This window comes from Tenebrio molitor, chromosome 6 (assembly GCF_963966145.1).
Source record: "Tenebrio molitor chromosome 6, icTenMoli1.1, whole genome shotgun sequence".
NCBI lineage: Eukaryota > Metazoa > Arthropoda > Insecta > Coleoptera > Tenebrionidae > Tenebrio > Tenebrio molitor.
In genome coordinates, this window is record NC_091051.1 from 14,170,426 (window position 1) to 14,194,519 (window position 24,094).

General features: G+C 33.1%; 1 protein-coding gene and 1 long non-coding RNA gene across 8 annotated transcripts in view; one reads left to right on the forward strand and one right to left on the reverse strand.

Annotated features, from left to right (window-relative positions):
* Positions 1 to 23,177, reverse strand: part of LOC138132541 (sensory neuron membrane protein 1) — a 38,379-nt gene extending 15,202 nt beyond the window's left edge. The window contains exon 1 of one of the 3 annotated variants that reach the window (XM_069050077.1): positions 23,062 to 23,177. The gene's annotated coding sequence lies outside the window, so the exon portion shown is untranslated. Of the gene's footprint in view, positions 1 to 3,465; positions 3,486 to 8,450; positions 8,575 to 23,061 lie in introns of those variants that run through there. The other 2 variants (XM_069050079.1, XM_069050080.1) reach the window with 2 other exon arrangements.
* On the forward strand, positions 1,274 to 18,141 carry LOC138132558 (uncharacterized). 5 transcript variants are annotated; one of them, XR_011160102.1, is made up of 17 exons: positions 1,274 to 1,711; positions 2,024 to 2,223; positions 2,283 to 2,368; positions 2,792 to 2,942; positions 2,993 to 3,709; positions 4,391 to 4,495; positions 4,549 to 4,706; positions 4,757 to 4,842; positions 4,896 to 5,040; positions 5,097 to 10,509; positions 10,567 to 10,996; positions 11,832 to 12,032; positions 13,405 to 13,497; positions 13,551 to 13,708; positions 13,759 to 13,844; positions 13,897 to 14,032; positions 16,090 to 18,139. It is a non-coding gene; the product is annotated as an uncharacterized lncRNA (long non-coding RNA). The 5 variants fall into 5 exon arrangements; XR_011160105.1 differs by having other exon boundaries at positions 2,993 to 3,585; positions 5,097 to 10,996; positions 16,090 to 18,141; XR_011160104.1 differs by having other exon boundaries at positions 1,274 to 1,715; positions 5,097 to 10,996; positions 16,090 to 18,140.
* Positions 23,178 to 24,094: the final 917 nt, after the last annotated feature.

Consider the following 24,094-nt stretch of genomic DNA (forward strand, 5'->3'; position numbering starts at 1 on the left):
CGCAGTGGTATAATAATATCAGGTGCACTGACACTTTAATGATACCGAATTATAAAAACCTTGATGTGATTTCATTATTTTATCGATCATATACCAGATTGTGTCACTAAAGCGCATAAAATAAATGGATTCATTTACCATAATTGTGGCGACTTTACTGACAATTGTATTATGTTTGTCTTAAATTATTCAACTTCTATGGAGTCCGATCATTCACTTAAACTGGTCATTATTATTACTATTCTCAAGGGTTGTGATTTAAAACCCTCCGAACTGAAGCTTAAGTTTATTGTGGACCCCCAAGTGTTGTACTTCATCAGCCCTGTACCTTCCACGAAGCGGAAGACATCCCCAATTGAACCGAAATGCAGCTTGATTGCAGCACTCGCACATAATGTGATATGAAGTTTCATCCTGCACATTACATATTCAACAAGAGAGATCCTCTATCTCACTTTGCGGTGATTCTTAAGGCAGAAGCAGAATCCGTTTTTTTCTTGGATGTGAACCTCCGCAACTGCTTCAGTACAGCGATCCTCGTCCAATAATCCCGGTTCATATTTGCCACTAGCCCTTACTATCCTCCTCGTGGTCTTGTACGGCATCTTGTAAGTGAGTCCTACTAGAACTCTGTCAGACCTCCTTTTTGGGAGTTGATCTGCCCTTTCATTCCTTCCTCTGCTTTCCTGTTGCATAATCCACCCCATATTCTCTCTGTTGTTTTCTGCCAACGTCACTAGTGAGTCCTCAGACAAATCTGGATTGTACTGGATTAAATGACCTCGCGGGTATGTCGTCTCTAGCTTTTCGCTTTGCAGCAACCTAACTATTTGTCTGCTCAACTTCCTTTGGTTTTCGTCATGTATGTGATTTTCGTCACGTCGTGAAATTAGACAATTCTTACCAATAGTAAACATATTAGCAATACACGTTTTCACACTGCAAGTTCAAACTAACAAATCTCACTAATGTACAGTTCAATTATAATAACTATTAAGCCACCTTGAGTTCGACAATTCACATCTAAAACGTTTTTATTATATGACTTTATTATATTTTTTTTGCAATTATTGCAACTTCTTGAATTCATTTATGGTTATAACCAATAAAAATGAAGAAATGTATTTTAAAGCTTCCAGTTTCTGAGGAACAATTGGACATCACCCTTATTTCTATAAACCTTCTATTACCAGAATTACCAACTTAATATTGGTTGACCATAGTGTCTCTTTTTTACACTGCGTCGAAGCATACTATAATTATGTTTTCCGAAGCACACACCCACGTCACAATGTGTGTACAAAACATCCTCGACATGTGCGTGATAATCCTCTACTCACAACCCTGCCGTGAGGGGCGACGAAACAGTAATTTTGTAATTACCTCCAACAAAATGTGTGTCTGGTGAATCTTTTATATTAAATATAAATTTTGTGCAACACAGAAATTTTACTCTATCCATGCAATTAGCAGTAATTGAATAAACTCATCGTCAACACATGTGGACTTAAAATATAATTTTTTTAAAGTTGCCAGCAATGCCAAAAATTTCTTTTGAATAGGTGTGCAATCCTCCACAATAAATCTAAAGCTAAAAATAGTGTTGCTCCTCGCCTAGTGGGTTAGTGTCACATCAAAAAAGTATACATGCGCGCTTCTTGATTCGATATCAGCGTTTTAACCCTTAAAAATATTTGTATTCTTCTGTTATGTAAGTAAGTTTATATTTAGTAACATTTGTAAAATCTTAATTTATCTGTACCCGGCGAAACGCATGATCTCTCTAAAATTAGAATAAGCATTATTCTCTGTTTGTTTACAAAAGACGTTCGTGTTTATTAATTTTAAGTGGTCGAAGTTAACAATAGGATAGAATTCAATTTTTGTCACTGCTTAAAAATATTTGTACTTTATCGTTTTATGCCATTGTAATTAAAATGAACGTAATTAATATTCCATTTGTGTTTTTCTAAAACGCGATTAAATATTTATTGATTTGTTGATTGTATATGATTATTTCTAGGTCCGCTAAAAATGCGGTGGTCCCGGTTATACCAAAATGTTGCGACTGTAACAGCTACTCAAATAAACAGAAAACGATATTTTTTGGATTTGGACGTGCCACAGTCTCATTAATTTCCTTGACATTGTGCATAGCATTTCTCGCTAATCTTTCAAGGTTTATCGAGTCTGAACAATTACTAGATTCCCAGAGAGCTAAAAGTGAGGAATAATTAGAGGGCAATAGCAAAAAACGAAAACATTTTATTATAACTTTTCAGCTATTCGCAGTATTCTGATTGTCATATGCGTCGTCAACATAATTCACATCTTCATATCAATCTTCATCATTCTTATTACTCGATCGGTAAGTAGATAAGACATGTACTCGTATGTACTTTCCAAGAGAATGATAAAGAACCCTCGATCAGTATTCTCTCGGTGACCGTTGGTCAACGGCCTTAAATATCTAATCTATAAATACAAGGTGATTCACGAGTAATAATGAGTCTAACAAAATTTGTGATGCAACCAACAATACATGTCTCCCATAGTTTTTTATTTTGTGTTTTTATTATTTATTCCACATAATGATTTTGATTAAATTTGATAAATGTAATGTCGGGCCTGTTGACTATGTTGAATAAAATTAAAATATATCTTTTTAAATCCACATAATACGTGCAATGTGCAAATGTAATGTTGGCTGCATCACAACTTTCGTTGGTTCATTATTACTCATGAGTCACCCTGTATATTCAAGTTTATTTAATTGATTTTCTATTTTCAGAATATCGGTAAACCACGGAGCATAAAGTTTTGGCTAATCAGTGATTTGGCCATATGTACAGTGTACGTCTTGTGCGTTTTGATAATACTCTTTACTCTTCCACTTTGGAAATTATTTCTAATAATAGGTACCTCGCTAATAATTCTTTCAAGTAAGAGTGACCATCTACTCTTACAGTAGCTAATATTTAATTTGTTGCAGTATTTCTGGCCTACAGGTCGAGCGTTGCTTACGTTATTTACAAATCTGACGAAGCTAGAAGCTTTTGATGGACTACTCTATGTGAAGAGATATACTTGATCTAACGGAAATAAATTGGTGTTTGGTTTATTTCAGATAACTGCTGCAATAATGATATCGACGGAATGGCAAGAGGGGGCAAGATAACACTGTTGAACAAGCTGAAAGATTTATTTATAACGAAATAATGGTTATTTATTTTCCAATAAAAAAATGTGTCAAATTTGTGCGATAATTTTTCTAGTTGTTTACAACATTTGACTGACCTTGACCTTCTACCAATGATCTGTGCAAAATACTAACCGCCTACCGATACTAATAGCTGATCTACTAGCAAATGATATAAACTGTTAGAGACTCTTAACAACTCTAGTGATCTAAATTATTCTCATTGCACAGAAAGTGGACCAGTGTTTAATGATTTAGAAACTTACTGATAATTATCAGTTCCAGGAACGTACTCAACAGGTTTACACAGTTTAGGTTTTTCCATTGGTTTATCCCAGTGCCCCTCTCCCTCCATATCAACGAATAGCGAATGCAACATTCTCGACGTAAGTCTTGCATGTGTGGTTTACACTTGATGTACTTTTTCCAAATATAAACTTTTAACTTAACACAATAATTATCAGTTTTGTGGTTATATCATTTCAAAAGGTTCGACGTCTCATTTTTAAGGTACGTTGAATTTTAAGTAACGCTTACGTCTGACTTAACTTAATGCGGTGTGGTAGACCCGTGATAAATTATTTTTAACACAGTTCTTTCATGCATAGCAACGATTCGAAGAATTATGTGTTTACAATAATTCTTGTGCGTTCTGTTATTGATTTTCTGAAACCGTGCGACTTGGAGGAGACTCCAGAAATGTAGTTTAAGTAACATTTCACATTCGAAATTCTGAACGCCGGTATTTACCCAATGTATCGTCGTTTATTTTTCCTGTTCCGATAAGAGACGTTTACTATGTAAAAAAAAAAAATGGAAGTGGAAGTATAAAATCACAACTATATTTTTGTACATGTCTGTTTGGACTTTCCAGCCTCGACGATTCTCATGATTCGGCGAATATTCAAATTACTGTTACATTCAGGGCCTCTTATTGACATTCGAATTAATTAATAATTTAGTCGCAGTCATAAGCTAAGAAGCAACATACAGAAAAAAAAATGAGCGTCAGACGCTCTGAGAACCAATCAAATTATAGCTTCCCAACTCAGAAACAACACGTCACTGAAACCTTATCTTTGACAGACTTTATAACCACCTTCTAAGGCAGAAAATCTTACAATTAAAGTCTATGTGAATGCAAAAATTACCACCTTATTAACTACTATTTTTCTACAATTATTATTACAGATCTGATCAAGTACCTGCAGTCCTCTGGTGATCCTTTAGTACTTCATAGTCGGCACTCTTTCTGTAACTTTTGTCAAAAATGTACGTCTTGCAGAGGAATCCACGGTGAACGTTACTGGGGAGTCAAAAAATCATTTATTAATTGGGCCATATTTTAGACCAACCAAACAACCTGTACTTCCTTCTTGGTGCGACTACCATTCATTCAGCATAAGTAAAAAAATTATATGTATTGGTGTAATTCGTGCCCTGCTAACGTTAGGCGTGTTTATTTTCTGTACTGTGATCTTAGCTGTTGTAGACGGTATCCCACTAGGTAATACAACATAAATTAATCATTGTTTTATTAACAAAAATATGCTTCAGGTAATCAGATTTTTCTTGGGATCATTGCCGCAGTTAACGGGACTCATTTTGTTGTAGCAGGGTACTTCATCTACGCAACAAAAACTGTACGTGTTGCAAATAAATATGTAATGTGTGTTATTTTTTCAAATTTTTTCAGGGTAATTGTCGTATAATAAAACGGTGGTTGATTGCCGATATTGTATTATCAATTTTCTTTGTTATATTTGTAGTTGCGGTGCTTTGTATTATTCCAGTAAATAAATTCAACATAATTATAGGAATAAAATTGATGCTGTTGTCAGGTAAGTTTCAAAAATAAAGACATTTATCTTTTAAATACGTATTTTTCCTTTTTTAGTTTTTCTTTGCTTCAGAAATTTACGAACGTATTATAAATTTCTTGACGAGCCTTTACATGTCCAGAACATTTGAATGACTGTGATTAGTTTAACGAACACGACTTTAAATTAAAGTTATAATGTAATAATAAATAATAACTAGTCTGTTTCATGGCTTTACTACTGGTATATTACATTAGTGAACGTGTGTTCAAAAAAATTGTGGTCACCTGGTCTGGTGCTTAGTTTTGTTTCCGATAACGTATGGCGCAGCTTCAACAGCTGTCAAATAGCAGGAAGTGTACAACGAAAGAGTGAAACTGGACGACCTTCCCTGAGAATTTCAGAAACCGTCAAAAAGTTTCGGAGTAACCTGAGTCGAAAACATTGTCACATTTATCACTATAAATGAAGGTATCAAAATGAAGTTATGCCTAACCAAACATTTATTTGAACACCCGTTAGTTTATGTGTTTATTTAGTTTTTACAATTGAATTAGGTACATTTTTTTTTAGTTGAAGATCACGATATTACAACTTAGAATTTATTCACATTCGTAATAAAATAAGTTAATATTACATTATTACATATTTATATTTGTCAATATTATGTTTTTACCTTTTGTAAATGTAAATATCAGGTGACTATAAAATGTTGTGACTATATTCAAATGAAGACACTGGTGTCTTGATATTTATTGTTAACTAATTCTGTTTAATAATGTGAAATGAAGAGTTGAATATTGTTTGCAGCAAGGTGAACATCATTTCGAACATTTTCTGTAATCACTTATTACTTTTATACATACTTAATATGTTAAATTATTCACTTTCTTATTTTTTCAATTAAATTACGTTTTTCACACCCTCCTAAGAGCGTACACCTATGTCTACTGTCAAATACAGAATTGTCATCACAATGTCCAATTCTTCCTTTGCCAACATATGAAAGAACGTCACAACTTTTGTGGTCATCTATTTAGATTAGATTTGTAGACTTCTTTGTCCTTGTTTAATACTCCTACTTATTTGTCAAATGTACAATATTTGATAATCGTAAACATGGATTTATTTTTATGTGGAAGTTTTGTCGGTCTTTAAAGAACTCCTAAAGATGAAATTTGTCATGAGACTTCACAGAATTTATGGATTTTGTTAATGATTTTATATATATTTGGGGGGGGCGGGAGGCAATAAGGTCTATCTCTGATAATAAAAATCCTAGATGAGAGATTTAATACGTCAGAAAGAATTAAAGAATTGTAATAGTGATTTAATAAACTAGTTTGTTAATGAAGGCGATTAATAATCGAAACTGTTTTAAGCACGAACGAGTGTAGCGAGTGAGTGCCTTTAATAGTTTAGATTATTAATCGCCCATTAACAAACGAGTTGATTACAAAATTGTTTCGTTGACCGCAATTTTTTTTTTGTGACAAAATTTAAAATGAAAGCCAAATCAAAACCAATTTCATCTTTTTCGATAAAGATGTGACCTTATCCTTTTTTTGTCCTCAGGGTAGGCCATTTTAAAATTTTTCAACACTTTTTATTCACTTTTCCATAAAGAGTGTCAGAAGACGTCAACTCCATTCACATTCAATGTCACGTAAAAATCACGGTTGCTAAGAAAACCTAGTTACCTTTGAAAAATATGACATGCGAATTATAACCAAAAAGGTCGGCTTTTGAAAAAGTGAATTCGTAATTGTGCAGTTATGGAGCTATAAAATATAGAAAACCCTGCTGCACTACCTGCTGCAGTGTTGGTAAGTGCAAACAATGCATGTTCGAAGTTGTTTATACATCAAAATATCATCAAAACGTCAAAATCGCAAAAATCGTTGATTAATGAAAAATAGTGTATTAATGAGATCCATTAATACACTATAGTTTAGACAAAATAATTCATTAATATTGAAATTAACAAGCGGTCAACGGAAAATTGATTTATAAATCTGATAAAAACAATTATTACATTTAGACAAGACTGGAAAATTAAATAAAAAAAGTAGTGATGGATAAATGACCGGTCATTTATTTTTGGTCAAAGTTGACCGGTCCTTGATCGGTCAATTACCAGTCATTATTGGTCAAAAAGTAGGAACTAGTTAAACATCACAAAATGATTCTTTCAATGTCAAGGATTATTTTAATACCAAATAATGGTTCTTAATTCCATTTTTTATAAGATTTATTGATCGATAAATTATTGTTCTAAAATTGTGTAAGTGAGGTTAAGTTTGAATTGTTTGAAGTTATACTTTTTTCTTTAAAATATTTTTGTTAATTTAAAACAACTGTGTGTGTATTTTTAGTTTTTTAGTTTCTTTTAAAATACTTAAACATTCGTTTAGAATTTAAAAAAGTAGGTAAGTATTTTATGAAAATAAGAATACTGTTGGGGACACGGAAAACTGGGCAGATGTGTCATTCAGTTGTCAAAATTTCTTAACCATACCTTAGCTACTCATAACCAAATTGACAGGTTTTTTTTTGAAAATATCAATTATAATGATGGTAAAGGTGCATTTACATTGACACTTTTTGAAATGACAATAACAGGATTCTATGTCTCTCATTGTATGTCATGTTAAGAAGACACAAAAATGATTGAAAAATAAAAACCACTTCTTCCTATTAGATAAAAAGCTTAATCGTTTTCCACAATGATATTAAAGTTTTAGATGTTTCATTGTCATAATTTACTTATTTATTGTCATAATCGATTTCTTCATTGTCAGCAGCTACGTAAATGAAATCAGACAAGACAACGCAACATAACCTCATCTCATCAGTCAATCAAACAGTCATCATATCCTATAATCTTCAACATTATAAGCGGGAAATTTAAATTTTAAAAATGACTGGTCAAATACGTCAAGTCATTGACAATTATTGACCGGTCAAATGGGTCATTGACTAAGTCAATTACCGGACCTCACAACACTAAAAAAAAAGAAATAAATCCACGAGAAGCAGAATTTATTAGTAATTTTAACTATGTCCATAGAGAAAAAATATGTTATTACATATATACACGGTGAATTTGAAATGTATCACAATATGTAAACCGTTGTATCTTCAGCAAGTGAATAAACTGAAAATGTGAAACATTTTAAATTCATAAACTCTAATTTAACTTAATTCCATCCCGAACGAGGCGCTTCTGAAGGCTCTAATAAATCGAAACACGAATATCCGCAAAAATATTTTAAAAACAGAGAGTGACAAAACCTTACAATGAATGAAAAAGCCGAAAAACACTTTAAATACACAGCCGCCAAAACGTGTAAGATTAAGAGTGAAAACCAAGTGAAAGGAAATGTCAAAGGAAAAATCATAACTAAACAGTACCTACCGTACTTACTTACAATTTACAACATTGTTCAAAATGTCGGCCGTGATTTCTAATACACGCCTGTGCCCTTCGATGTAGATTGTCCCGAACCGTTGCAAAACTTGATGCATCGTCGCGAATTTGTCCTGTTGAATATGAGTGTTTTAGCTATTAAAAAGTCCGTTACGTCTAGAATCCGCTTCATCGGTAAACAAGACTACTCGCAAAAAATCAGGCTGATCGACGCACATCTGAATCTGAATCACCCACTCACAAAACTCTTGCCGATGAATGGAATCGTTTGGTTGCAATGATTGTACCCTTGCTCTTTAAGAGTGCGACATAGCACAAACTGAGAAACCTGAAATTCACGAACTGTCAGGTACTTGTTGATGGGTTTTCTTCCACAGTCTCTAGAATTTGGGGTTCGAGGTCTAACACCCGTGGCGTACACTCTTGGCCCCTGTCCACATTTCATGGTCGAAAAGTATCATTTTCCCATAGACAACAGCCAGAAATATTTGCGAATGCGGAACACGACGCACCGGAAACTTTTCGCGATACAAAGCTTGTGCCCTTAAGGCAACACCATCTGCACTTCTGTAACAAAGTCCCATATCGATCATTTCCCTATTGGTACAATTTTCCATGATAATGACACACAGAGACGCAAAATTCGAAGCAAACAATCCGAAGGTCGCACTGAACGCAACTAATCTGCACGCGGTACTAGCACCCGCGTAACAAATACAGGGTGTCCCAAAAACGGCGTACTAACGGTACACTACGGTGTAGAAGAGATTACCGTAAACGTCAGAAAAATGTTAAAAAAATTCTATTGGACTTATTTGCTGATTTGGCGGTACTTGAAAATGACACTTAACACGTCAATTATTTTGAAATATATGTATGAAATTGTCATGACAGCTACCTCTAGTCGTACATATTATCACAAAGTACAAGATCAGTCACTACCAATATTTAATCCTGGATAATAGAGAATTTAGAAGCTTTGGAAATCTAAAAAAAATATTTTAAATCCACTACGGTAACATTGCAAGGTAATGATGTACGAATATATCTTTGTTTACATTGTATTACCGTTAATAATAATAATAAAAATAATAGATTTTTTTGTCGGAAACATTTTTTCCATATTTTTTTCATGTACATTTAAGCATCCTCGATAAGGTAGTAAGTAGTTTGTACACCAATTTTGGGACACCCTGTATTTTGCATCTTTTTGCGTTGCATTCGATAACTTTTTAATTTTACTAGTCATCCAAACGTGATAATATCAGTGGCGTACTCAACTTTTGTGGTTGAACTTTACATGGCATTTCTGCCCTCATGTGGATCTATAGCGTAAAACTGAATGCACGTTATTTTCACAATTTGTTTGGAGATCCTAGGGTTTTAAGATTGTAACACATTTCAAATTCACCCTGTATATCTCTGTCCGAAAGACAAAAGAAGAAAAAGAAAGAGAGCACGCTAACGCTCTTCGTTACATAGGCGCCGGGTTTTTGCATTCAGGTCCCAGGACACCAAGGAGCCCCCAGGATCCGAGAGGACCTTCCAGGAGCCCCACGACCACCAAGGATCCGCAGCCCCCCCAGAAACACCAAGGATCGCCACAAGACACAAACATTTTTTAAATTTTTTAAAGGTGTGTAATTAGAGCAGGACAGCTTTAGCTGTACACTGTAAAATTTTAGGTTAGATGTGTTTCTTATGTTGAAAGCATTAAATGCACATAAAGACAATTATTGCCTACGTTTTCGACAAGCCAGTTGCAAAGATGTAATATTATTGGATAATCTGCTGGCTTCAATTCCTACATTGCTGTGCTGTGACACGGTAGGGATAAAGATGTAAATTCTTGTGTATCGTTGTGTGCGTTGTTCGAAGAGAGAGATTAATTTGCTGACTCAATTGTCGGATAGATGTTTTTGGTGCATTTTCCATTATCTTGAGCATTAGCAACAATTTCGTCTGCAGGTTTTCGAACTGCTCCACTGCCTCGTTTTCCAGACACTTCCAGTACCACGAAACAAATTGACAGCACTGTCCAAAGTTTTCTTAAACTGCATGTAATCCACAACAAAATTTGGAAATTCAGCTTAAAATTCTTCAATACAATTTTGCAGCGAATAACCCAACTCCTCCAACTTTGGTACCGTTTGGAAAATAACTTTCAATTAAAAAAGTTTCATGCTCCATAATGAAAACCATCTTGAAATAGAAAAAGCGAATGTTGTTTACTTGTGAAAGCAGTTGATTTATTATAATTCTACAGAAAACGAAACTCAACTCAAAAAAAGACGTTACACTCGCAAAACACACCTGACATTATTGTCGAAGAAGGCAATCATTGCTTTTTCCCTCTATCTTCTTTCATCAAAAAGTCATAGCCAACCTGACGAACTTTTCCTTTGAACACCCGTTATTTATTATAAACAAGCTGGAAATAAATGTATCTGGCTGACTGACTGACTGCATTGTGGCATCGCGCACCACGATCAACCGACAAGCACACGAGTGCTATATTGCCAACAGTTTCGTCGTCTTATTTTTAAGGTAAGTGAAAATGTATTTGAACTTTAAGTCACACTTACATATAGAGACTTATTCATATAACTTTGCGACCCTAACGAAATTTAAATGCAGCCAGTAATACGTCATAACTTGATACCTTTATTTACGATGAAATCTGCATTATTGTCAATCACTTGACATTTCTTTTTTGTATAATTCTGAAATCTGTTTTGTTTATTAAAATGTGCTCCAATGACGAAAGGATCGATATGATATTGATATATGATGACTTGATGAGTCAGTTTCTTAAATAACAAAAATATTGTCGATTACTGCCATTTTAAAATTTTTATAATTGAGACTTTTGTGAAAGATGTCCAAACCATACAAAAGTTTAAAATCATTCAAGTTATTAGTGAAAAACGTATTACTGGCTGCATTTAAATTTCGTTAGTGTCGAAAAATTACGTGAATCAGTCTGTATTTGACTTATGCGGTATGACAGGCTGGTGGTAAATTATTTTTAGCACATTTCTTTCGTGCATAGTAACGATTCGAAAAATTACCTAGATGTTTACAATAATTCTTGTGCGATTCCGATTATTGATTTTCTGGATCCGTGCGACTTGGAGACTACAGAAATCAGTGGCGGCTCATGGTGTTTGTAGTCAAAATGTGAGAGATATTTATTTCTGCACATTTTTTTGAGTGTAAATTTATAATAAATTTACCACCAAATACAAGGTGTTTAAAAATGTAATTATATGCCGCAATATATTAGAATATTATTCAAACCTGTTGCTAATCTTATTGTTTGCTGATTATTTTTAAATCGTCACTATTTATAAAACTTCAATAAAAACATCTTTATTTGTAGGAACAGTAAATGCAGCCCTGGAAGTAAAATTCGAACGAGTTTGAGAATTTGTTGGTATACAGCATCCCTCAATTTGGTTTAAAACAGCAGATTTCTCTGTGGATTTAGAAAAAAAAACCTGAAACCCCCGTAAAATATTCTCGCTTCCTTAATTGAATTACATGATTTACTCAAAACTAAATGTAAGACATGAGCATAACGGTAAGTGAAGAGTGCTTGAGGAGCAATTGTTTAATTTTTGTTTGTAATCCGTTCAACTGTCCAGCCATGACTGCGGCTTCATCAAACCTTTGTGCTACGAGTTTATGTTTTATATCATTCTGTGAAAATGTTTCGATCAGTAATTTAAACAAATGATCGGCTGCACGTCCACAGCTTACATCATAAAATAAAATTCCCCGAATCTCTCTACCACGTCACCATCAACCACATGTAACATCTGTCTCATCGACCTGCAACGAAAAAATGTAGTTTTTGATCATTATTCGTCCTTTCCAAAACAAAACAAATAGAATCCACAAGATCATTTTGAATAGTTTTTGAAGTTCCAGAGAAAACTATTGCATTATTTATTTGCTCAATAAGTGTATCAGTTCTTTAAAGTTTCCTCTGCTATCAGCACAAGAAAATAACGGCATCGTCTTTTTCACATCTCTCGATTTTCTTTAATTTCGTTGTTAAATAACTGTACTTCTTGCACGAGAGCGAAATTGATCACGTTTATAATATTTTGTTTTCCGAGTAAATTCAATTTGACCATTGCACTAATATGATTCTTAGATTTACCATGCCATGTCAATGGATCGTGGCAAATTTTTTAAGTCGTCATATCCAAATTTTGACCAAATATTACCAGACGGAAACAACAAACATGGCCAGCAAAACAAACTTCCCGTAAGCCAAAAACATTTCTCATTCCACGATTCACAAAATGATCTGTTATGTTTACTGTTTAATTCAACAAGAGAATACTATTTTGGTTAGGGTTTTTTTCGTATTTTTTCTTAAAATCTTCTTTTCATAAAACAACGAGTTAAAATGATGAATCAACAAAAAATCTTCTGAATCGGGATGATCCTCGAGGTAGTACTTAACTACTTATTAATATTTTAATTTTTAATTTCAAGGCGGGTTCGGGCTATTATCTGATTGGCTTGAGCGGCTGGACTCCCATCACGTGAACAACCTGATTTTTGCAATTGGATTTAATCATGGAACTGTTCGTTCAAGGCCAAATTTCAAATAAACACGACTATACAGCTTTATGACGCCGGGCCTCTGGCTCGTACGCAGAATATTGGCGTATTTAGCCTTCATTTAAAATAATAAATAATTAACAAACTAGCAAAAAAGATTATTTCCTGAATTTTATAGGGGAGGCCCGGCCTCTCTTGCCTCCTCTGATAAGCCGCCACTGGCAGAAATGTAATTTAAACAACGCTTCACATTTATGAATGTAGATTGTAGGTATTTACCCAATGTATCGTCGTTTATTTTTCCTGTCTCCATAAGAGAGTTTTATTATGTAAAAAACTAAAAAACCATAATTTTTTTACAACAATTATCATTACAGATCTAATCAAGTACACGCAGCCCTCGGTACTTTAGCACTTCATAGTCGGCTGTAGCTTTTGTCAAAAATGGACGTCTTACAGAGGAATCCAACGTGAGGATTTTTGGAGGGTCAAAAAATAATTTATTAATTGGAACATATTTTAGACTAACCAGGAAACCTATACTTCCTTCTTGGTGCGACTGCCATTTATTCAGCATAAGGCAAACAATTGTATTTTTTAGTATATTTCGTGCCGTGCTAACGTTTGGCGCGTTCATTTTCTGTACTGTGGTCTTAATTGTTGTAAACGATATCCAGCTAGGTAATATAATATAAATGAATCACCGTTTTATTAATAAAAATATGTTTCAGACACCCATATTTTTTTAGTGATCATTGGTACAGTAAACGGGATTCATTTAGTTATAGCAGGGTACTTCATCTACGCGACAAAAACTGTAAGTGTTGCAAGTAAATGTGTAATGTGTGTCACTTATTCAATTTTTTCAGAGTAATTGTAGTATAAAAAAATTATGGCTGATTGCGGATATTGTATTATCAATTGTTATATCTGCATTTGCGTTGTTTTGTACCGTTCCATCAAATTTCTACATAACTGTAGGAGTAAAATTAATGGCGTTGTCAGGTAAGTTTAAAAATAAACGCATTTAATCTTTTATCTACGATCGTATACTTTTTGCATTGAATATCGTTGTCAAAATTGCCGTTTAGTGAACTGACTGAACTGTACAATAACATTTTTATTGCACAGAACTGTCAGAATAAAATAATACAATTTTTTGGAAATGTCACAGTTTTAAAAATCTCAAATAAAATATGTACCTAATTAGTAATTACTAAAAGTAAAACGTTATGATCGTAAATAAAAAGTTGTAAGACGTACATGTAAAATAGTATATTAGGTTTATCTTTAAGAGTAGAAGTGCCTCTTTTTGTGCTAAGCCCAGAAATTGAAGACCGAAACGCAGCTGAGGTCGACAACTGGGCGAAGCACAAAAAGAGCTTCTACTCTGAATAATACATACTATTTTATCTTCAAGCGGATCATAAAAATATATATATATATATCGAACATGAACTCACTTATTTATTTTCTCTTCCCGCAGTTACAATCTTCAAATTTTAAGGCACTAGTAATTTTACTTTCTGCAAATTTCCACGTAAAACTTTCCCAAAATGGCCAGTGATCGCGATTTGTAATTTTTAGTATCCTGAACTTTTACTACGATAGCAGAGCCCAAATCTTCCATATCTCTCATTGTCAAATTGGTGATTTCATTCCTTACATCGAAAGCGGTCACACTTTGTGACAAGTAAAATCTAAACTACAATAATAATATGCGTATAATTCTTCCTCTAGTGAACTCAGAAATTTTACCTATGTAGTCAGAAACTTGGCATCAGGAGCAATTATGTAGAAATCATACACTTTTCGCCCGGGACTGTGGTCGGATTATATCTACATTAAGTTTGCCGCGATCTGCATCAGTTTTGGAGCCGTGCATTTCGTTTTCTAACAGTAAACACTTACTTCAGAATTCAGATGTTCGCTAAATACTGTGTAAAATTTTTTAATAAACCTGTAAATTTAAATTTTAAATGATGCATTATGAAATAGCTATTTGTACAATAAGTTAGGAAATGTAATTTTTTTCCGGAATACGAATGGGATTTTTGATCGAGACGTTAGTCGAGATCAAGAACATGCCATGTACGGAAAAAAATGGATTTCCTACGTATTGCACACATGATTTTTTCTACTGGAGTTTGGAAAATACATAAAATTTCTCAATTAAATACCACTTTTTACGTTACGTATCCCAGAAAACGACCAAAATTGAACTTTTAGTGTTGAAATATTATTTCCGCCCTTAGTAGGAAATTTTTCACTTTTCCTAACTCAAATTAGTATTACAATGTTAAAGTTTTCCAAACTCCAGTAGAAAAAGTGGTTTTCTAATGAGTATCGGATTTAAACTTTAAGATAATGCGAATGATCATTTTTGGTTTCCAAATGGCAGTGAAAAATTTTCTAAAAAGGAATACGATTAATTTTCTAAATTATGCGTTAATTTTGCGGCGCAGTGTACAACAAAAACGTTATTAAAACGTAAATAGCAAAAGATTACAACTTACAACTATTTACCTACTCGTATTAACACTGAATGCATTGAAGGGCAATCTTGCGCTATTTTTGACATTTGTGTGACATCTGATCTGACATCCAAGGACACGCCCACAAGTCCCACAAGGGGCGGCTCGTCTTTTACCACAATCGAATCGGTTAAATATTGGATAATAATTTCGTTATTTGGCTTTTTTAGAGGCTTTATCTTAATGGGGATAATTTATTTAATAAATATTTCGTGTAATTGATAGTTGTAATTGATAATTAAGTCGTGACAAATACTTCAAATGACCTTACATTTGACCCGGTCGAGCCGCCTGTGGGACACTTCTACTCCTAAGACTTGAAGTACTTTTACTCCGCTCAGAAAAAAATGACACAAAGGCGCGATTTTCCACCGCTTGAAGATAAAGTTCCTTTATTGCACTCACATCCTTTAAAACAGTCGCTCGTACTCGTACCTCGCTCGTATTTTAAACCCGTTCGCGCAATAAAGGATAACTTTTTATACTTATATCTTAAATAACTATTAAATACGTATTTTTTGTTTTTAGTTATTCTTTGCCTCATAAATTTACGGATGCATCATTCATTCCTTGAACAATCTTTACAAACCCAGAATACTGGAGTGACTTATGATTATGTTTGCCGAACACGACGTTAAATTTAAGTTATAATGTAATAATAAATAATAACTATAATAGTCTGTGTTATGGCTTTACTACTGGTATATTACATTACTGAACGTGTGTTAAAAACATTGTGGTTACGTGGCCTAGTACTGTCTCGAGCAAAAAATTCTGGTCGTCAATGTCACTTCAAAATTTGGTTAGATTGTCATAAGTTAAAAAATTTTCCCTGTGTGACTATGTCAAAAAAAATGACAATTAGTGTCATACAACATGATGATAATTGATAAGTTATGATATTTACGACCGTTTAACAGTGGAGCATTTTCCATTGCGTCAAAGTATGATTTTGACAACCAGTTTTTTTTGCTCGCGACAGTGCTTACTTTTATTATTATTATTTATTATTTATTACGCTAGGACGTGTAGAGTCGAATTTCAGAAACCGTTCAAAGAGTTACGGTGTAACCTTAGTCGAAAACTTGAATTTGCCATTTATTACGACAAATGAAGATATTATCAAAATAAGATTATGCATGACCAAAAAAATTTTATTTGAACACTCGTTAGCTTATGTTTATTTAAAAATTTTCAATTGAATTACTTTTTTTTTAAATATTACAACTTGAATTTATTCACATTCGTAATTAAATAAGTTAATATTTTTTATATCTGTCAATATAGTAAATATAATTATCAGGTGATTATAAAAGATTGTGACTATATTCAAATTAAGACACAAGGCAAAAAAAGTAATTTTGTCATTTGTTGTTAACTAATTCATTTTAATAATGTTTGTTAAATTGTTCAGTTTCTTTTTTCACGCTCTCCTAAGAGCGTACGCCTATGTTTACTGTCAAACACAATCATCACAATGTTCAATATTTGCATTGCCAACATATGAAAGAACGTCATAACTTTTGTAGTCACTTGCTACGTGCAGATTATAAATATGGCTCCATTTAAATTAATTAGATTCGTAGACAAATGTACAATATTTGAAAATACAAGGTGATCAAAAAGAAAACAAATCAAGAGTGCTACCTCATTTTTTATTTTTGTCTTACTTTGAATTGTATGCATAATTATACTTGCTATGCACAGTCGTTTTTATTGGTTGCCTATTCACCCTGTTTCTAAAGTAATATTTTAATAAAAATGCTTTCTCTTCAGTGGTAAAACTCATTTTACCACTTATTCTGGGATAATTGTTGTTTGCAATTACAGTAAACGTCTGTAAACTTTGCCGAAATCGAAAAGTTGTTTTCTAAGTTAACAACAGCAGACCGTTGCTTTAAAATTGACGTTTCTTTGACATTTCATTGAAAAATCTGCTTACCAGTTACGTGGTGTTTGGCAATAAAGGTCGCAAATGACCATTCTTACGAATGTAAAATGTTGCTGTTATTTATTTTATAAATTTTCTCCATTTTCTAATAATAATAATAAAACGCACTATTATAATTCCAACGTCTAAAATTCATGAGGTATGATTTATTAGCGTTTGAGACCACAAATTTTCTACGCCATTGCCATGCATTGAACGCTTATTTCCGCAGAATTCCGCTGCGACATGACTGATAATTTGCAACGCTTGCTCTGATTTGTTTTCTTTTTGATCGCTTTGTAGTAAACATGGAATTATTTCTATGGGGAAATTTTGTAAGTTTTTAGATCATTCCTAAAGAGGATCAAACGCAATCTATTCAATTGAAAGAATAGAGTTAGCTGTGTAAAAATACCCCGTTTAGGTATCATTTAAAATGTGTTAAATTAGGTATATACTCGTATTTTTATAAAATTGTAAGGTAAGGATTTGTATGATATTGTATATTCTTTTAATCAAGCATGTAAATGTAAATTAAATGAAAATAAAAACCTGAATTTCAGCAAAGCGTCATGAGTAGACAGAGCCCAATAATTTATTGGTCTGTAAATAATGGGAACGAGAAATTTTAAAGTATTGGATTTACGATATAAAATTACTAAGTGATGATCCTCTTGACAGAGTCAAAAAATCGTTTTTGACTAATGAGCGAAGAATTGTATTGTACTTATTAGAAAAATATTTGAATTTAAAACCTATTCGACCTTTTAAATTTATTTGAGAAACTTTCGTACTTGATTAGTATAAATAAAAAGTTAAAACGAGATGGTTTTTGCTTTAGGTCTGGCGGATCTAAATCAACTAGTTTATTTCAATAATTGAATCTGACGAATAACTTAATCGATATTATGTATTAGTATTTATATGTTTTAAATGGAAACATATTTAGAAAAACGAATGTACAGTTCCAGAATTAAAATTTCGGACAGTATTGTCAATGTCATGATAAAAACTCTAAAACAATCTTTACGTTGATAACCTTATTTTTTACTCTTGTCATGTTTTTGTCTTTTTGGCATTCAAAAATTTCCATTTGTGGCATAATAACGGGTAGGCAACATATCAAAGCGATGATGTAATTACACTCAGTGCAATTAACTGAAAACTCAAAATTCAAAATTGATTGGGTGACAGACACAGAAAAGTTTAATTTTTTAATGTCAGTCATGATGACAGTAGAAGGTGCTTTACTGAGATTTTGTTGAAGTGACAGAAAAATACTGCCCGAAATTTTAATTCCGCAACTGTACGAGTATGTATACAGGAAAAGTTACACAGATTTTTATGAAATTGGAATTGGATAAGCAAACTATTATTTAGTGCATTTGGGTTATCTTCTTGTGCTCTACCACTGCTGATTTGTTTACGTCTTGCTGCTGGAGTAATAGAAATCCAGAAATCCTAGATAAGAGATTTAAAACGTCAGAAAGAATTGAATATAAATGGATTTATAAATTTTATAAACAATTATTACATTTATACAAGGCCGAAAAATTAAATCAAAAAGAAATAAATTTACGAGAGGAAGAATTTATTACCAATTTGAACTATCTTCATAGAGAAAAATATTCACAAGTTCTATTAAACGGTAATTTCACGAATTATTTCTATAGTGCAACATATTTTCGTCAAGGAACATACAGCGTGATCAACAATAACTGAGAGTGTTGGCAATGAAACAATTGAAAAGTACCTGTTGGTGTTTTTTGTCTCGTAATTGGCACTGATCGGGTTTTTTAACTTGAGACGATAATAAAAACATTTTTGGTTATGCCGGTTATGTTTATGCTATTACAAAAATGAACCTTTGATGGTAAATTTTAAATTTGCAAAATTGCATTGCATTATTACCAACACAAACAGATTCAGTCATTTTAGATCACACCGTATTAGGTATGTACACGTGTTCCAAAAGTACCGCATTTCCTTAAAGGTGCGTCATTTTGAAGTGCTGAAAAAATTGTATGTGACGTCCAAAATTTAATAATCGTAATAGTACTATCGGCGCCATCGAAATGTGAACGCCAAATTTTCCTAGTGTGTGTTGAAGCATTAATCATAGGCGTACGTTAATGTGACAGATTTGTGACAATTTTCACAAACATAATTAGTCAACAGATTTAATTTATTTTTAAACAATATACCTGCCACGACACTTGACCGATATAGGAAAAGCGAGGGCTGTTGCCAAACTCGACGAAAATTGTAAAAATTGTAATAGAAAGTTATAGGTAATAGAAATCTTTTCTTAACTTCCATACATATAGTACGCCAGTGAACAAAGTTTTATTTAATGTAGAACAAAACAGAAGACGTTTCTATGGCACCAGAAATTCGTTCACATTTCGTTGGCGCCGATAGTACATGTATGAATACTAATTTATTTAACGACATTGTGTGTAAATTGGGCCTATTTTTCCCGCGAGTGCCAAAAAATGCCCAATTTACACACGAACGAGATGGATACAACATTTTTTTGTTCGACGAACCTCTTACCTTTTGGAGCCTTCTCCAAATCGCTTAAAATCTTTAAAATTAGCTTGACGTTTCGTTTTGACAAGTTGTGACATTTATCAAAATCCGTTCACACAGGAGAAAATTCTCAAATTCTGACAGTGTCGAACAAAAAAATTTTTTTTTTAAATTTAAAAATCGGCAACAAACTATGCACCAAAGAATGTTGGGTTGAATTACTAAGCTTACGGCGGCTAATGTTTATGCATTATGTCGGGTGTTTTTTTTAAATTTCACCTCGTAGCAGGCGTTGAAAAGTCGATGTGAACGCACCACTCGTGTAAAACGTCAGATTTAAACCGCTGATTGGTGATCCGTAACCCGTATAGTGCATTCACAATCGACTCTTCAACGCCTACTATGAGGTGAAATTTAAAAAAACACCCGATATATTCGTCTGAAGAAAAATACAATTAAAATTCGAAATTCACAAAATAATAATAGTAAATTACCTATATGTTTTTAATTTGTTGTAGCCAAGTTATGGCGTCTTCTGTAAGTATATGAAGTTCGGAGAAACCTTGCTGAAATTTAATAAGGGGACATTCTTCTACAATGTGTTGGATGGTTTCTTTTTCTGGACCGCATTCACAACAGGAGTTTTCACGAATGTTCCTGTGAAACAGCATATGTATTATTACATTTGCCATGGCCGGTTCTAAAGCGATTTAATTTTCCTGGGTAGGTCAAATCCCGGAACTTGTTTTGCAGGATTCTCCATTAAATTTTTATTGAAAATATCTACGTCTTACCAGGCTGTTTACCAATAATCACATATCGAAAATGGTTGCACGAGAAATTCTTCTTTCCAAAGTGGTTTACGTGATTTTAATCTATAGAGTGGTAAATTTGCCATCTCTGGTGTTATTGAGTACATGTTAGGTTAATTTTGAATTTATCCAAAATTCGTTTTGTGACGTATTTTCTTCTAATATCGTACGGAATAATTTGCGCTAAGACATGTAGCCATGTTCTTGGAGTAGATTTTAAAGTACCCGTTATTGAGCATCTATTTTTTTCACGTGTGTACTGTTCTTCCAGACAGGGCAACAATATTCTGCCGTGGAATACACTAGAGCTGCCATACGTAGAGTGTGTGCATTCTAGGTTTGCCCAAAATTTTTGAAACATCGATAATGTCATCAATCGATACATCGAAATTAAAACATCGATGTGCTAAATATATCGACCAGAAAATATCGATTTTTTTAAACATCGATATTTCTAAGAAAAAAAGAGTAATTAATCGAAATAATGAAAATTAATGTTTATTCAATCGCGTAACAACAGTTAGAAATAATTTGATAATAATCACAAAAAAATGAATATTATATTAAAAAATATTTTTCTATAAAATTAAAAGAAAAACAAAACCGCGAAAATAATCATGAAATAATCGAAGTGGATTAAAAAACTGACATTGCGTCTGCCATAAAAAACAAAAGCAAATAAAACATGTGGCCTTTCTGTGTGTGAAAGAATTCATTTTGCAAACAAATGCGGAAAAAAATATCGCATAAAGTATCGTTATAAAATATCGATTCTCACCGATTATATTGAAAAAAATTAAATCGATGTAAATATCTCAACAATATCGATACACGTGCACATCCCTAGTGCATTCGCTCCCCAACTTGTGCCTGCGAGTTTATGTATAATGTTGTTTCTTGTTTTCAGTTTTTGTCGTAACTTTTCGATGTCTTGTTTGAAGGTTAGAGATGAATCCAGAGTTACCCCTAGATACGTTGGAGAATAATTATGTTTAATTATAGTTTCGTTGAAGACTACTTTCAGTTTTCTATTTTTCTGGTTGTTTACAAGATGGAAACAGCAAACTTCTATCTTTTGAGGATTTGGACACAGTCATTTTGTAAAATATTTATTTAAAGGTATCAAATCAAATTGTGATATTGATTTACGTGCTTACTGTGTTTGTAATTCTGCAATCTCCATATTTGCATGTATGTAGATAAAGATACGAGTAACATGCATTGTGGAGGTAAAAGCGTATAAAGCAACATATCTAAAGTGTCAATCAATTTTTTTTGTAATATCTAGTTGTTAAAGGTGGCTTTCCGGACTGTTTGTCACCATGTAAACAACCTCATAACGGCCGGAGTTCGTTAAGGGTGTCCGTTATAAGCGGGAGCGGCCGTTATGAATGACTAAATAACTATAGCAACGTAGATCTAAACTTTATTTTTCAACTTTTTGTACAATTGGTACAATAATTAATGTTCAATGTTATGGGACACACCTTGAATTAATCGAAATCCGTATGGCACTAGCAGATGTAGACGAGATCGAAGATGATGCTTCAGACTTTTAACACCAACACAAGCGCGGTTTTGCAGGGAATAACGATGACCTCACTTGCTCTCCGGACATGGGGAATATTTTGATCTCGATTTTTTATTGATTTCAGTCGTTTATTTTCAACGGAAAGCTACGTGTTGAACAAATCTGATGAACAGCAGCAAATGTAGACAAGATCGAAGATGATACTTCACAATTTTAAGACTAACACAAGCACGATTTTGCAGGCAATAACGATACCTCACTTCCGGACATCGGGCATATCTTGATTGCGATTTTTTATTGATTTCATTCATTTATTTTCAACGGAAAGTTAAGCGTTGAACAAATCTGACAAACAACATTGAAACAATTTTTTTTCACAAACAACGGTTGACACGACGACGTCCTCCGCACACTTATTAATCATTCGGTTTTTTCGATGGCGTTGAAAAAAATTTATTTCAAAAAGATAATTGTGAACGAATCGTAGAGATATTACAAAAACTATTGTACAATACACGTCCGTTAGGGCCTTTACTGCCTCGCCAGTATTATTCGACTCGCCCTGCGAGCTCGTCTCACAAAATCTCTGGCTCGGCAGTAAAGGCTATCCTAACGGACTTCTACTGTAAAATACTATTATCAGTTACATAATTTATAAAACGTGAATTTCTCATACACATCTTTATGGCACTTACCTAAAAATATAGGTACAGCATCACTCCAACATTTGTTCTGTTTTTCAAAATACATAAATTTAAATTAATCACAAACAATGCGCCGTATCACGACACCGTTATTAAAGTTGTCGTTAACTGGAGTCGTGATTAAAGTAAACATAAAACAATATAGATTTATGCCAGAAAGAGATGAATACGTCACCAAGGTAATTAGAGTCATGATTAAATTTAATAAGAGTGTCATGATACGGCCCTCTGTGATTATGATTAGGTACTGATTAAGTGATTAAATAGAACACAATGAGGTAAAGTAATAGTTTTCTGCCTTTAATTTTATTTTTTATTTATTATCCTTACAGACACATTTATCTAATTAAATAGCTTTTAATCGGCAATATGTTTTATTACTACGCAGACATAATAATTAATAATAAATATTAACGCACTTATCTACTAGGTACATTTTATACATTTATAACAGCAACACCTGTCACTTATTATTAAATTATATAGTGATGATGCACAGCAATGGGTGACACATGGTGATAAGTAGTATGGACGATTGGTTCGTGATAAGTGTGTACAACAGGTACACTGTGCACGTGATGCACAACATGATGTTTAGACCCGAAATGTAGATGCAACCCACGTCTAGCCCTCGATATCGTCATACTACCACCGATTAATAAAATCAGAGTAACGAGACAAGCAGGAATCTAAAAGAATTGTTTGAAATTTCATTAAATAATAATTCTCCACTTACTTTCAGATTCATTTTAATTAAAAATAATCACTTTCTCACTATTGTTACTAGTCAATGGACTTCGCAAAACTGGTCCATTGCTGCAGCACACTTCTTCAATATGACAACCAGATGTACTTGAACTAGATATGTTTAATGATGGGCATGTTAACATGAACTCATTTAACTGAGAGTTAATTTATTTTTGCGAATTAAAAACTACAAGTTGAGTCAAGGTGTCCTAAAAATAGTTGGTTTTTCTATTTACATATAATCGATATCTTCACAAAGAAAGTAGATTTGCATAAT